The following is a 15,963-nucleotide window of genomic DNA, read 5'->3' on the forward strand; positions in this document are numbered from 1 at the left end:
AACTATCATTCTGTGCAACCTACATTTGTAATAGCAGCTTTAATCTGCTGTAACTTCAGTTGCTATTATTTGTGTACAAGTCACAGATGAGTAGAGGTAGTACGATTTTGCTATGAAGCCATCAAATTCTTGATATTCTGACCCTCATGCATTTATTTTGTTTTACTTAAGGAAAACAAAGACTTAGACATTTTAATTTCAAGATCATTACTTAGCTTTCAAAAGCTGCTTTACTAGTGATGATGTTGTAAAAGCTATAATAAAATTGTTTGCTATTCCTGTAATTCTTGGCCAAGATTAAAGCTATTGTCTGCAATACTACATAAATTCTAACTACAACAAAAGGCAAAGACTTGTAATTCCACTCTTTCCTTTATGCACAGATCTCAGAGTCCAACAGGTTTCTTAGATGCAACTCCCACTGGCAGGCTAATGAACCATTTTCCTAATAATATAGATGAATTGGTCATGAGCCTCCCACTTCATGCTGAGTACTTTTTGCAGGAGTTTAAAGCGTTCTTTATTCCAGTCATAACAACTCGTGTTTTTTCTTTTCTGCAAATCAAAGTTGCTTTCAACCATTATTTTTGTTTTGTTTTAAAGCAAGCTGATGTATATTTCTTTCAAAATACTGAATTATCCTTTGTTTGAACAATAAAACTATAGAGTACACTGTCTTATTTTATTCAAAAACTTCAGATCTGCAGATTCATTTGTAAAGGCTGAGTTAGAAGCTGAAAACTGTGGAACCAAGACTCTTAAATAGCAAGCACATCCAACACAGCAAGCCCTCAATTGTTGTTTTATACAAAGGGCTACATTTAGTCTTTGGTTAAACCATTTTTTCTTAATGTAGCTAAGTCTCTTCACCTGTGTAGAATGAGATGACAGTTACATGTCAGATGCTATTGCCTGTTCACTCAGAGTCCCACTGCTAGCAACAAAGACCCAGAAATATGCCACATTACAGAAGTAGCAAGCGAGAGAGCAATCCACAAAGCAAAATACAGCAAATTCAAAGATACCACCTTACATTCAGCCACAACTTCAAAGAGTTCAGAAAGAATTCAGGTGTTCTAGTGTTTTTTGAAAGGCAGATGCTTGATTAGGTATACTGCTATTCCTCAGCCTACTCTCCCCTTCTAACAATAACAATTATAGCATTATAATTATTTTTCTGGTGTGTATTGCCATACTTCAATGTTCATATTCCATCACTAACAGAAGAACACAAAATAATGTAAGAGATTTCACAGGGTGAGAATCTTGCATAATCTCATCAGTAATGCATTATGCATACTGAAACACAACAGGAGATTCTGAGTACTTTATTAGTATTTTTCTATGCTAAAACCTTCAGGGAGGAGTCGAAAAAGTAGGTATAAAAGTGACAGGTTATAGATTTAGGTACAGAAGTTGCCACAAGAAAACTGTCAAGTGACCTGAGAGAAACTGAAGGGAACTCAAAAGTGGTAGCTACTCCTCTAAAGAAGACATGGCATTTTAAGATAGACTGCTAAAATTACTATTTCTGGAAACTGCATGCAAGAACACTGTTCTAAATTTCTACTGCTCTACCAAATCCAGATAAAATTGCTGTCACTGTGCCCAGGAAATACAGAGAATACCTTTATGTAGGCTTCTGGAAGTGCATGATATTTAATGTAAAAAGATATTTTAAATATTAGAATGAAGAAAAAGCCACAGTCTCAATTTTCTCTAAATTGAAAGCAGAACTCAGCTGATATGAAAAGAAAAGCAGATAGTGAAAGAACATATAGAGTTCTGCATTCATGGACATTCAAGCCAAATTATACTGCATAAATGTGAGAGCTGTTAGCTCACATATTGAAAATTTTCAGATCAAATTGCTTGACATGAGTCAATATTGTTACAAAATTATTGGCTGTGATTTGCACCCACTGCTTTTACTGGCATGTAAGATTGGTGTATTGTATTTCCTTTGTGTTGCAGAGTTTTTCTGGGAGCTAATCAACTGAAAATAATGGAAAACAGCAGATCGCTGCTTAGCCTCATATATTCTTCTGTGCAAAGTAATTTGTGTTTATTACAGAAAATATGACTATATCAAACAATCACAAATTCTTTGTTTCATTTTTTCTCTGATTTAGATAGGTAACACTGCCTTCAGATGCAGCTGATTTTAGATAGTATAGGCTGGTAACCTGAGTAACTTAGATGAAACCTCAACAGGGTGATAGAAGAATGTTGAATGTCTTCAACAAAGTTATCATGCTATACAAGCAGAAACAACCCTGTAGCTTTTTATATTTAGAAAATGAGCAGCCCACAAGAAAGATGTTGGTTTCTACTACAGATCATCAGAAGAATTTCTTAAATACCATTAAATTCCCTCTCACTGTGCCAAATTTTAAACACAGCACATGCTTTTACCTTTGAATTTTAAGCGATTTCTAGAACTGTTTAAAAGAGAAAGAGTTCAGTGACTCATCAGCAGGTTCTTCACACAACCAGTACTGCTGTATGTACCACTGAGGAAGCTACTCATCCCAATGAATATGAAGGTACGAGTACATAAAGGAACAGAAAATGCATTAGATGGGATTTATTTAAGCTAGTAATCTAATGATCCATTAACTGATACCATTCTAATCTAAAAGGACCATACAATCAAGGTGGATTACAAAGTCCAGAGGCAATCACAGTCTACAATCTTCAGTATCCATACTCACAGAATTTACCTTTCAGTGTGTGCACTGAAAGTTTATTCACCAGTCTGTCAGGGCTGGCAGACAAGACATTTTATTACTACACCAAATACTAGTCCTTTCATACACACTTTTATACTTAGTAAAGAGAAAATATTAAGTATGCTCAAGAAAATTCCTTCTCGAACTAACAGCTGAAAATATAGAGAATATTTTAGTAAATATGTTAACCAAGTGGCAAGCAGAGGTCCAAGTCCCTTGATCACCTGGGAACACAGTAATAAGAACACCAGATATGCTTTGGAAATTAGTATTTCACTTCAAAAATGTAGTACTCTGAGCTGGTTCTTTATAATTTGCATCCAGATGTGGAATCCTCAGTACGGAAGACACAGAGCTGTTGGAGTGTGTCCAGAGAAGGGCCACAAAAGTGATCCATGGAATGAGGACAGGCTGAGAGAGCTGTGGCTGTTCAGCCTGGAGAAGAGAAAGCTGTGAGATGACCCGATAGTGGTCTTTCAGTATCTAAAGAGAAGCTGTAGGAAAGAACAGTACAGACTCTTCAGCAGGGTTTGTGGTGATAGAACAAGGGGAAATAGCTTTGCGCACAAAGGCGGTAGATTTAGGTTAGATATAAGGAAAAAATCCTTTACAGTGAGGGTGGTGAAGCACTGGAACAGGTTGCCTAGTATTGTGCTTGATGCCCTGTCTGTGGAGACTTTCAAGGTGATGCTGGATAAGGCCCTGGGCAACCTGATCCACCTGTGGTGTCCCTGTTCATTGCAGGGAAGTTGGGCTAGATGGTCTTCAGATGTCCCTTCCAACTCTAAGGACGCTATGAACATACTTCCTTCAGTTAATTTGCACAGTATTTTGAATAAAAACATTCATGAGGCTTATATTAAAACCAGCACTTCAACTGATGTGAAACATCAATTTATATTGAACCTGCTTTAGAAAAAAACTGCTTTCATTTCAGGTACAAAAAGTTAAGAGTAAATGCCAAACATGTTTCTGTTACTCAGCTGTGCATCACATTGGTTTGCATTTGCATGATATTCTCATTGGCTTTGTGACCTTGACAGGCATTATTAGTTGTTTAGAGCCCTCTACCTATAAGCACTGCACGGAAAGGCTTGATGTTATCCTACCAGGTAAAATATTTGCAGGTTGATGTTAATGTTAAATGTAGTTCTCTGATTTTAGCCATTGTTTATACCACACAGTTCAAGACAAAATCATTTGGGCCTTCTGCTGTGCTTATAATCGGACAGCATTCTGCCACCATATCAATGGAGGAATGGGGTAAAAGGCCAAACTTTGGAAAGAGCTCTTGTACGACAATATGTTGTACGAAGTCACTTGTAATATCTTTTCAAAATTAGATTAAAAGTCTTTCATTAATGACAAAGATTTTATTTCATTTTTAAGTGCATCACATTTCGTACAATACACTCCAATTTTCATTACCATGTTTATGTACTATTTAATTTTTGAAAAACCAATTATTCTAATCTTAGAGTTTATATATCCTAAATAATACTTAGTGTTCTTGAGAAAAGGGTTATTTTTTAAAGGAAATATTGGTTTCCTTCATAGTATAAAAGAAAACAACACTGCTTTCTTCATAATAAATGTGTTATTTCTGTCTTAAACATCACCATTTTGCAGTCTCAGGGTATCGCATCAGTTATCTTTTTATGTTTTTTTAATATTTGCAAATATTTTCTATCGTAATAAAATGCTGATATGCAATAAATGCTTTTCTCAGACTAGCTTTCTTCACCTCAGCCTATCACTTCTTAAAATTCATGCATATCAAAAACAAGCATAAAGGAATAAACACGATAGTAACATTATTACAGGATTGTCAGAATATATGTATTTGGTTAAAATTTCACAGTAACTATACTACTTAATGCACTTCATTAGCTACGCAGTATCTCCTTTTAGTAAGAAGAGATGCTAGAAAAACAAAGGACTTCACATCAAACTGTGAAAGTTATTTTTCTAGCTACTGCAGCTTAGCAGTCACCACAGGCAGTTATAATAGCTTGGAATTGCCTCGGGATCTATCATTGAATTCTGTTGTTGATGAGCTTTACATTGCTTCATTCTTAAGCAGCCTTTTACTTTGATTAGTCATTTTTCTTACCCCAACAGAGCTATAACAGATAAAAAATGAAAAAAAGTTCAATAATTACACCTGATATTTTTCCTGGTTAAATTGAAGCTGAGCAGACCTCATCAGGTACGTGTAAGAATAGGAACTGAATCATGCAAGATTTACTTCAGTTGAACAATGGAATATGCCCTGGTAAGAGATACCTGTAGATGTGACAGCCAGCTTATACAACTACCTTAAATTCTGTTAAAATATAAGAGTATTAAAGACATAGTGCATGCATTAAATAATACACTTTTCCCCACTTCTGAGAAATATTCCTGATGTTCCAAAATATTCAGAGAAATTATATTTAAAGGTTGTCAAAACAAAGAAAACCAGCCCATGTGTTCTCACAAGCTTAAGTATCATAGTGCTCAAGAAACCATCAGTTTCAGAAAGGCAAGTTCTGATAAGATCCAACAAACAAGGAAGTCTGCATTTGTTTGTTTTCTTGTTCCACATAATACAATATTTCTCAATGACCTACAGTTCTAGATAGAGTTATCTAGAAACTATGATTTTATTCTGCCAAGAACCACAATATATAATAGCAGGGCAATAAAATGGCATACAACAATTGTAAAAATGTTACCTTAAGGAAAAAACACAGCACTGCATCCAGTGCAGTCCATATATGTTAATGAATGATACTGGGAAACAGAGATTACTAATGTATATTAAACAATATGTAAATATGGCAGCATTAGTATAGGATGTCAGTGCACATAATCAGATCTGGTATCACAATGCAGCATTTCATTATGCCATGTAAACAATCCATAGTACAGGAGATTTAGAAGTTTCGTCTTTAATTTTCCACAAACTGAAAATAATGTTGCCTACTTAGCAAATAATGAAAATGTTATCCTAGCACATTGATATCTGCTTGTCCATTTACAGCTGAATAAACATCACAGGTTAACTCAGATTCTATAATCTTTAATTGATTAAAAAACATTTAAGAATTTGTGAATTGTCATGGACATTTCTAAACTGTCAGTTCTGAAACTGCCTAATCTAACAAGCTATTGACAGTTTGCTGTACATTAAATTTATTTTGTACATTTTATTTTGTATCATCCTATACCAGGAGAAATAACTGTCTCAGTTCCACTTTTATATTAAAACTACGCACTTAAAAATCACAGACCCTCTGAGCAGCCTTCAGCAGAATTTCAAATACCACCTTTATTATAATCCCATTTTAATTTTAAGGAGGATTTATTAACGTCTTCAATGTACAACCTGAAAGCAGAAAGTAAGCTGTATGAGCAAATTTCACATACCATAATATGGTACATTCCTCTCACACTCCAAATGACAGATGTGACATAATGACACGATCTTGTGCTCAGGTCAGTTACATTTTATCTGTAAGAAAAATAAAAGTATAGATATTCAATCACAAGACTGCCAGCATAGACACCTGCTCCTATGCGCAGTATCTACTATGAATAACTACTTAAAACATCATTCCACGTTACATTTTCTGCAGCCAAGTCTCCATTGGAAATGGAGTTAGCACAGTTTTGACTAGCAGAACCAACTTCTGGTACTATCCTGGTGGGCAGCTCTGAAATCTGTACAGTTTCTTACATTGTTCTTAATGTTCTTGTTTTCTTGTTGCAAACTCTCATTCCTCAAGAATTTATCCAGTCCAATAATGACAGTTGTTTTTATGATCACCAACTCATGTTTTTCCCAAAGGATTAATAAAAACAAGTATTAGTGTACACTTTAATTCCCAGCATTGTTATAGAAGCTCTAACTTCCATGATCTAAGTTCAGTTTTTTTCAATACTACTTCAGCTGAGATTCAAACTTCATTACATGACTTTAAGGCGAAGACTGCAAGCTGTAAACAATCGAAGCAAAAACGAGGCTGGGAAAAAGTACTAGCATTCATCACAGTTGATCTGTTTCTGTTTTCCAAGTGATTTTGTCAGGAGTACACCTCAAGTTTATACAGTCTGAAGCAAAGCTGGAAACTAAATGTAAACCTCATTATCATTTGCCTTGGCATCCACAATGAGCAAGATTTTGAGAACTAGTACAAAAGCTATTTCAAAATGTATGAAATATCACTTTTTTTAATAGTAGAAATACTAATATTATTTAACTATGGATGGGTGGACCAGCTTCAAGAAATCTCCCTCCTTTAAGAATTATGTCACCATGTACCACAACACACTGGGTTAATGAGCTGTTATTTTATGCTGAGTTCTTAAGGCATTTTCCAACATGTTTTTTCTCCTCATTACAACAGATGATCACTCTTCTTCCACGCTAGACTAACTGAAAGGTTAAACTCACACAACCTCTGGCCTTCCATTTCAATGGTTTCAAGGTGTGTACAACTGTTCATGTACCTACACTCAGAACTGAGAGCAATGGAATCTAAACACAGAAGAAATTAATGAATGCCAGTTTTTTTTTTTTTTCCCCCTCTTTACAGTCTTACCTAGTAACTGCTAGTACACACTTCATTTTCACAAGACTATCAGTGTCATCTCTCATACTGTTATTTATGCTTGGAATACCTTGCTCACTTTGTTGTCAAAGTTACTGTTGCCTGTATTATGACCTTTATAAACCTAGCTTCATAATATACTACCCTTCTTGCAGAAACATTAATCAGAAAGGTAAATGCAGCCATTCTCGGAAGTGAGGCAAGGATTAATTAGCTAAGATTGCTTGCAGGAAGCTACTTGAGAAAAACATAGCTTCTCTACTTGAGAAAAACACAGCAATTTCTTTAGAATAGTAATGATTCCCTAAGTGTTAATAGCTAGTCATTGGGAAACCAGGTTATTTTTCCTGTTAAAACTCCATAAATATTTGAGCATATGAAAATTTGAAATAGAATGAAAATACTGTACTAAAATGCATAGCAAAGATTTGAGCACTCCAACAAAGAGTTAAAAGTAACTTAGTAATTCGGTCCTACTATCTTGCATTTTCACCTTTTTAAAGTCTATTTCTTCATCCTTCAAATACAATTTAGTTCCTTTAGGTAACTGTATAGTTGATCAGATCTGGCAAGTACTTGAGAGAATGTTTTCTGATTTTTTTATTTTTGGGTTTTCAAGTCAGCTTATTTTCTGATAAAAAGTACTAAATTGAATTGAAATGCTCTACTTCATGGCCTCTATTCTTATCCAAGTTAGCTTTATAAGGAGATGAATGGAGAAACTGTCGTGTTTTTACTTAAACCATTTTCTTCTAACTTGCTGGTAGCTGAGTTTGGCAAGACATTGCTTCAAATCACATCCTAAATGAACATTGCTTACAAGCCCACACTGTAATCAGACTGAAAGGTGTTACTGTAGTGTTGCAGTACCTGTCATAACTCATGTAACACTGCTCTTAAACTTTCCTGTGATCAAAATCATATTACACAAGCTACCTAAATACAGAAATTGTTTAATCAAACAATTCATTGCTAGTTGTTCCAAATCCACTTAACACTTCCAAGTGCCAATATCTGTCCTGCTTCTTTTACACTAGGAATGCATGAAGTGCCAGACAGCCCCAATAGCTGCTCAGCATCAACAACAATCACAATGTGAGCAGCTAGCACAAGAGCACACAACAAGATGATGTTTAGCAAAACCTTCCTGAGGTTTCTGTTCTAGTTACAGAATTTTTATCCAACCTAACTGACACAGAGATCTGCAAAGCCTCCAACTATATTTCCTTTAAGCAGCTATGCAGTCTATAAATTTCAGGCAAATATAACCATTATTACAGTTCTCCTGACTTTTGCTCATCTTTCCTCAGGGCTCTTCAGGCCCTTTTCAAGTTCTGAGGCTCAGCAGATGTAGGTAGAACAGCCTGCTTCAGATCATGGAGACCCCTCTGCTGAAAATCCCAAAACATTTCCTAACATTTAGTACTGCAGGACAATACAGAGCACGGCTTTTCATTATAGGGAAGAAAATACTGTATATATCCATCTCCAGAAAACAACTCATACTCATTAAGCTGGCATTGCTTATAGTTTAACATAGATACTATTAAAGTGAATTTCTGTTGCTGGACACCAAACAGGAAATAGTATGCATGGAACAGTTAGGTTTCATTTTATTTCCTTAATTAAGCTGTAACTGTTTCTAATTTTTTATCTAGACTACGGTAAGGGAACAGAGGCAATCTTTTTACACAAGTATTTGCTCTATCTCAGAAGCCAGCACTATTGTTTTAATTCACTACAGTTTTAAAGTGTAGCTTTATTTCTGGTTTTCTTCTCCTATCAATCATCTGAAAGACGTAGCTATGATAGAAAACTATTGTGTAAGTTGTATGTAGCACAAATTGAATGATAAAATACAAACTCAAGAAAAAGAATATTCCTCCATTACAAACCACTGCCTGCTAAAGGTGAACATAAATGCTAGCGACCTGTTGCATGCACACCAACCCATGTGACTAGAGCACATACATACTACATGAAAATATTATAACAGCATTCACCATTTCTAGATTCAAATAACAGATGGATTTCTTTACCAATTTATGTAAGAATGATCAGACTGATTCTCCACTTTAGTTCCTTTTTGTCTATCACAGGCTAGATTTACTTAACCCCAATGCCAAATACCCAGCATACAGAGTCCTCAGCTTTCCCACGGATGATCATTCTCCATGCTTTCATCTTCCTACTTAGATCCTGCATTTAGAGATTCTCAGAAGGTAAATGTGAGACAATTGCTCATGACAAAACACTAACACAGCCACAAAAACTTCCCAGCCTCTTCCAATCAGTTTTGTAATTCTGCTTCCCTCTGCTCATGATCAAATTTGGCAGCTACACCTCCACATTCTTACTTTTCACAGAGCTCAGCAGACCTCTCCTCTGCTAGCACCAACAGTAAAACAAAGCTGCCAGCCACCAGCCACTAAAATCACCTGCTCCCATCAAATTACAACACAGACTTGTTATCTTATTTCTGTTTGCACCAAGATTTCAAACATGTGAATCCTCACACCACCACGTAGCACCTTCCCAGGTGTATGATCAGTATGGTATGTTCAACAATGATGATGGGGGCTGGAGTTAAAAAAAATATTTATTTAAAACAAATAGTCAATTTCTTCCTGAGTTAAATATACTCTTTCATTAGCTAATCTCACTTGACTGGACTAATTGGCATAAAAATTACATATTTCTGTGCTTAGATCTGGCTGAATGAATGTAACATTGTCAGCATTAATTAAGTGTAGATCAAGAGCCATAGTTCCACTACTCCAAATGTAAATTTCCTCAAAAGAATTCTAAATAAGAGGTTTCTGCTTTATGCTGCACATAACTGTAATTGGGCAAACTTTCAGAATCAAAGAGCTAATTTCACAGAGCCCTTGACAAGTCACAGTTGGACTAAAGAAGAAAAATATACATCTGCTTTTTGCTTATTAGTAGTCAGCATGGTACACTATACCTCATTAGCAAACTTATTTTAAAAAGGAATCTAACACAGCTTCAAAAGTCTGGATTTTATGTTTTTTGTATGTGGCTAGATTTTCAAAATCGCCAACACCTATATCTGCATATACACAACAGGAATCAATTCAAAGAGAAAAAAACTCATTTCCAGTCTCAGTACTGAAATGAGGTTAAACTTTCTCAACTCAGCAGTTCCCACCGTGACAGTCAGAGTCAGGTTTTTTCAAAAGAACTCGGAAAAGTTATATTAAAAATCTATTCTTAGCTCTTTACCCTGCAAAAATGCTAGAAGGTTCCAAGATAAAAACAGACTGAAATGGTCTTGCAGGCACTTTACTCTTGTGAGTTGTTTCACAAAAATCTACAGGACTGTCTACAACCTCAAGCAGATAAGGCTACGTCATATCAGATAAAAAAAGCCAAACAAGAACAGAGTATGAGTGTCACTTTCTAACTCTTTCCCCAGTGTAACTGCCTACATCTTTGTGAGCTGATGGGAGATGTGTAGTGACTGCATACCAGCACAGAACTGAAGCATAAGAACTTGCAAGATGTTTCTCTTTAATGTAAACAAATATGCAGTCTAGATAAACATGTAAGCAACTGAATTGCAACAGTCTTAACTGAGAAAATAAATGTATTCTAGGGACAAAGGAGATAACCATTCTGAATTACAAATACAGCTCTCATATATTCTACCAAGGCCAGAAGCAGCACACAAACATGAAGTAATGCATAAAATTTTATGCAAAACTTCAGATCCAGTCCATGAAACTGGTCATCTCACCAGAGAAGAAGAACAGGTTAGTCAGGCAGGACCTACCTTTCATATTTCCTTGCTGACTGGGTCTGAGCACCCACTTCTCTCATACATGCCATGTGATGGCTTAAGATAATCTGCTGCTAGATGTTCCCTGGCCCTAAGGCCAGACTGACAGGTCTGTAATTCCAGTGCTTCTCTTTCCCACCCTTCCTGTGAGCATTATCACATTTGCCAGCCTTCAGTCAAATGGGACCTCCCAGATAGCTAGGACTGCTGATAAATTATTCAGAGCAGCTTAGCAAGCATTTCCACAATGAAGATCCTGGATAGATCCCGCCTAGACCAACAGATCTGTGTGTGTCCAGGTGAATAACTGATAGATTGCTAACCACTTCTCCTGGCCTCATTCTGCTTCCTGCCTCCCTGCTAAGCCACAGGACATCTTTGTCCTTCTTCAACAGTCCAGAAACTCTCCTTTTCTTCCAGAGTTGCAGAAGAAACTCCGTTCAGCCAGGGTGGCCTCTCTGCACTGGCTCATCTCTCAGCACATAGGGACGGTGTGTTTCTGCGCCCACAACATCTTATTCTGTAATAGTACTCAACCCTTCTGGACCCCTCTGCCCCTTAGAACTGCCTCTCAAGGAACTGTCAGCTGTACTCCATGGGCCCAAATCTGCTCTACAAAAATCCACAGTATCAGATCACCTGCAACTTTATTTCTTGATTTCTAATATTACTCATATCAAGCTGCATATCAGCTGCATTATGTTTCTTCAAATGCTGAGATGTTGAGCTTAAGACTTACTCTGGTGTTCGCAATCAAATACATCTAAAATCATTTAGCAGAAAATATTAGGTACTGTAGCATTTAACTGAATTATAGCAATCCTACAGCCATCATTATGGAATTATTCCATGCTTGATCAGAAAGCCTCTCTCCCTGCCTCCCAGCCTCCGAACACCAGGACTCTGCTCTATTTTCAGAGCTGGGTATTTTCCAGCCACTAGATGTTGCTCTGGTTAGAGGAAACAGAACACTCAGAACCAGGAAAAAACTCAGTGACCATTGCAAGGCAAAAACATGTTGCTGCAGTATTTAATTTTCTACTCTGCTCTTTTCTTTGCTGGGGTATTTCTTTTTTGTTTGTGTGGGATTTTGTTGTTGTTTTATTTTATTATTTCTAGACCAGTTCACCCAGGTCTAGACTAAAAAAATTTAAGAAACACTCTTCATGTTTTCAAGTCTGAGATGTCACAGATCTTTCATGAGCTACTAAAAATGACAGCATAAAACTTGATTTTATTCCTAATTTTTTCCTCATTGATATTACAGCAGGTAAAAATATATTGAAGCTCTTCACCTTTACGCTGAATTCTCAGATTTTCAAGGTCTTAACATTTTACGCACTGAGATTATTTTTACAAAATAATAATTTCTTGATCAAGTTTCTGGGATTATTTAACTATTGAGGTGGTTAAAAATAGGTTCTCTCTTGTTAACGCCAATTTTTATGTAAATTCAATGAAGTCCTAACAACGTGATTCCAGCTTTTTCATTTTCTCATCACAAATTCTTCCCTGATCGACTTCAGTATATAAAAAGAATCATTTCCTGGTTTAATCAGAAGATTGAAGTCTACAGGGAAAAAAAAAAAAAAAAAACACATTAAATAATTGACAAAGAGGAAGCAATGCAACAATTAGTTCTGGGATAAAAAAACCAAACCTTCAATTCAGAATGACATGCAAATCTCTTATCTTCCTGATATGGAAAAGAAAAAAAATGAATTCTCTCTTTTAAAGAGAAATCTTCATAAATGCATCCTGTTAATCTCCACAGTCAAAAATTTAAAAAAAGAGGGTCTGGGGTTTCCCCACATGCAATTATCAGCATTCAAGTCTGAAAAGCAAGCTCTGGATTTGGCACTGGGAGCAATACCACCTGTCTCAATAATCACCTCAGAGAAAGCATTTACCTCTTCATAAACAAAATACAAATATACTTCATAAAAAGTAAAATAGGTTAAAAAAATTGGGAACAAACCATTTTATTTATGAATGCTTATAATATCCTATCTCCATGCTTTCCTGGGTTCAGGAGTCTTTTCTTTGTTTAGAGAACAAAGTTCAACCACTGCAGTTTTGAATTACTGCCCATAACCTAAATCTGAAACCCAAATGGAGATGCAGTGGTATAAACATACATACACATACATTTGTAATCATAAATACATAAAGTCACATATTCACTTACAGAGCTGATATATCACATATATCAGTATAAATGTATCATTTGTCTGAACTAAGTAGTAGATAAGAATTCTGCATTTAGAGTAAATATTCCTTGGGGCTCAGATTTCATTTTACTATGAATGTACCCTGTAAATTTACATTTTACTGTGTGGGAAAAAAAAACAACAGAATACATCATACAAAATTTCCTATTAGTATTTGGGTAATAACACTCTGAATTCAGATAGCAATTCAGGGCTACTTGCCCAAAATCTACTATAATTTATGCAAAATTGAATAACACAGACCTTGACTGAAGTGATAGTTAGGTGGGATTAAACACTGAAATAGGTATTATACTTGCAATAAGTCAAGAAATAATGTTATGACCTAACCCATACCAACAGTAAGAGATAAAACAAAGAACACACCAATAAATAATCACCTTACATATTAGTCCCCAAACTATTTATTTATATATTATTCCAGTCTTTTCTCACTAGCTATAACCTTCCCTTGCATTTTTCATGGGAATTGAAATGCAAATATTTTATAAATTATCTAAATACAACCCTACTTTTAGCCATTCCAGGAGAACAAAGTTGTAAATATAGCAACTTCGTCTGCTGTTACCCTGTCTAAAAGTATATACAGTTTCTGGTTCCAAGAGACCTTTGCATGTCACTAGTTTATTTTAAGACTACATTTTGGAAGCAGGAGAAGAATATGTCAGATTGTAAACAGCCAACAACCAAGAGCAAGGACAAATAACAGCAAGAGGAGGAATATTAAACGAGGACACTAACTTTTTTTGCATGGAAATGCATACAGTACCATTCTTACTACTTCAGAGAATTAAGTAGAGCACATTATAGGAAATAAAAGTTATTCACTTGAAACACACAAAATGGAGATATAAAGGTGGACAAACAAATGGCAGTGCTATGACTGGGAACTAAATCCTACCCCAACATTATAGGTATAGTAATTCCACATCTATGTAGTAGATGATAAAATATCAACTTCGGGGTGAACTTTGAGGCTAGCATGCGTGATAGCTGACTAAGGACTAAGCAACAATGAAAACAGGCAATCTGGTACCCAAATCTTAGCTAGGGCACCAAAATTTTTTATTTCGCCAGTTTGGAGCCTCCCAGAATGAATAACTGAGCCAACACAAGCCTCTAATGCTCACAGACTCATGTTAAGGTTGGATATCAAGAAAAACTTCTTTACAGGTGGGTTACAGAAAGGCTCCCGAATGAGGTGGTTCAGTCACCATCCCTGATTATGTTTAAAATCCATTTAGACCCAGTGCTCAGGAACATGATTTAGCAGAGGGTTGTTAAAATTAGGGCAGCACAGTTAGGTTGCAGTTGGATGTAATGATCTACAAGGTCTTTCCTAATTTGAGCAATTCTATGATTCTATGATTAGTAGAGGTGACCTTTCACTAAAACATTTCACTCATATCAGTACAATTTGCAACTGCTGGTAAACTGAATTCCCATTACAGGTTCTTCTGAATACAATACAGTAGTAATCTGATAGCAGAGAGAGTTTTACATTAGGAATTCATAGTTAAATACAGGAAAAGCCCTATACATGCTTTTAGATTATGAACTACCTGTTTTTAATCTCGTAAGAAAAAAACAGACAAGATTAAAGTATTTCAGTATAACAAGGGCATTTGCATCACACCATCACCTAAATACAGACTGACATTCTCGAGTAAGGTAGAAGCAGTAGCATATACACCTATACTTTCTCTGCGCAACCTTCCAAAAGGAAAATGATTCAGTGGTCAGCTACATTTCTTCTAAGATAGCTTTGTCCACCAGATATGCATGAGAACATCATACTGATAGTACAAGCTAGAAGAATATGAATCTCTTTCCAGCTAATTTGCCTATTGATACTTTTTTTCAGTCACCCCAGAATCAAACCTTTGATTTGTACTGCAAGAGAAGCTGAGGCAGGTTGTGTTACACAGACTTAATCAAGGACAGCAAATAGTTTCGAGTTACATTGTTACCACGCTTTTGTCTTCATTTCAAGCTTCTAAAACCAACTTACATTTGGTAATGCCTGAATAGCTATCTGATATGCAACAGAGGTATAGTGAGTTAGAGAGACACACATTTGATTGATGTTGCCAAGCTTGTGGGAATAAGAACCATATGGCTGTGGATGCAGACAGCTCTATTACTTGATTTATCCCTATTCATTATGTTCAAGTGGCAGCTCCACAGCTCCATCCCATTTGGAGAAGAAAACTGGAAAGAGATGCCTGGGACTCCTTCAAGTGCTTGATTTTCCTAGCCTCAGCATTCAATCTGCAAAGGAGTCCTCAGAGAGATCTGTTATTTTCTTGTATCCATGCAGTTTGAAGTTTATTTAAGAGCAAATGAACAAAAACAAAATGAGCATGTCAAAGTCCTGCTAGGAAAAACCCCTTCATGTCCTAGCTCATTCACCAAAGCACAAAATGTGGATTTTGACATTTAATCTCAGGACTCCAGAAAGACAGCCTTCCTTATGAATTTCTTGTGTTCCACCTCCAAACCTTCATACTTCCCTTATTTGAAGGAGCTCATTCTACTCTGAGTCTTTGACAGAGCTGTGTACCTGCTTTCAGGATCCTCGTACAAAACAAAAACAACAAAAT

General features: G+C 36.0%; 1 protein-coding gene across 3 annotated transcripts in view; it reads right to left on the bottom strand.

Moving 5' to 3' along the window:
- The window catches only part of LONP2 (lon peptidase 2, peroxisomal), a 106,437-nt gene that overhangs the window by 63,458 nt on the left and 27,016 nt on the right, over positions 1-15,963 (bottom strand). For all 3 annotated transcript variants that reach the window (XR_016470921.1, XR_016470920.1, XR_016470919.1), the window contains exon 2: positions 6,144-6,228. The gene's annotated coding sequence lies outside the window, so the exon portion shown is untranslated. The remainder of the gene's footprint in view (positions 1-6,143; positions 6,229-15,963) is intronic.

This window comes from Phasianus colchicus, chromosome 13, assembly GCF_987193195.1.
Source record: "Phasianus colchicus chromosome 13, bPhaCol1.hap1.1, whole genome shotgun sequence".
Taxonomy (NCBI): domain Eukaryota; kingdom Metazoa; phylum Chordata; class Aves; order Galliformes; family Phasianidae; genus Phasianus; species Phasianus colchicus.